General features: G+C 67.2%; 1 long non-coding RNA gene across 1 annotated transcript; it reads left to right on the top strand.

Annotated features, from left to right (window-relative positions):
- Nucleotides 1–102: 102 nt before the first annotated feature.
- Nucleotides 103–593, top strand: LOC103922290. Its single transcript, XR_663877.1, has 3 exons — nt 103–232; nt 320–419; nt 508–593. It is a non-coding gene; the product is annotated as an uncharacterized LOC103922290 (long non-coding RNA).
- The last annotated feature ends 2 nt before the right edge of the window (nt 594–595 follow it).

Genomic DNA, 595 nt, shown 5'->3' with positions numbered 1-595 from the left:
CGCCATACGGCGTCGGCCTGCCTGCCCCACGCTCCCGCCGCCTGAAGGTGCGAGCAAGCGGCTGGGTGGGCACTTGGTTGTTTGCGTTACAGGCATGAACGACTTCAGCTACCTACACACCAACTGCCTGGAGCTCTCCATCTACCTGGGCTGCGACAAGTTCCCCCACGAGAGCGAGCTGCAGCAGGAGTGGGAGAACAACAAGGAGTCGCTGCTCACCTTCATGGAGCAGGTAGGTGCTAGGACGCGCCGGGCGGGGGAGCCGGCAGCTGCCCTGCCTGCCCCAACGCGGCTCCTCTCGACCCCTTTCCTCGCATAGGTCCATCGGGGCATCAAGGGCTTGGTGACGGACCAGCAGGGAGAACCCATCGCCAACGCCACCATCGTTGTGGGGGGCATCAACCACAAGATCAAGACAGGTAGGGCGCAGGGTAGGGTGCCAGGCAGGGTGCTGGCAGCACCGTGCCCCCTCCTTCACACCGCGCTGCCTCCCCCCGCTGTCCGCAGCCAGCGGCGGGGACTACTGGCGCATCCTGAACCCGGGCGAGTACCGCGTCTCGGCCCCGGGCCGGGGGCACCAACCCCCCGCCCAGCA

The sequence above is a fragment of the Pygoscelis adeliae genome, unplaced genomic scaffold, assembly GCF_000699105.1.
Source record: "Pygoscelis adeliae isolate BGI_AS28 unplaced genomic scaffold, ASM69910v1 Scaffold1698, whole genome shotgun sequence".
Lineage (NCBI taxonomy): Eukaryota > Metazoa > Chordata > Aves > Sphenisciformes > Spheniscidae > Pygoscelis > Pygoscelis adeliae.
Note: the sequence above shows the minus strand (reverse complement) of the source record. Positions and strands in the feature narration are given on the sequence as shown.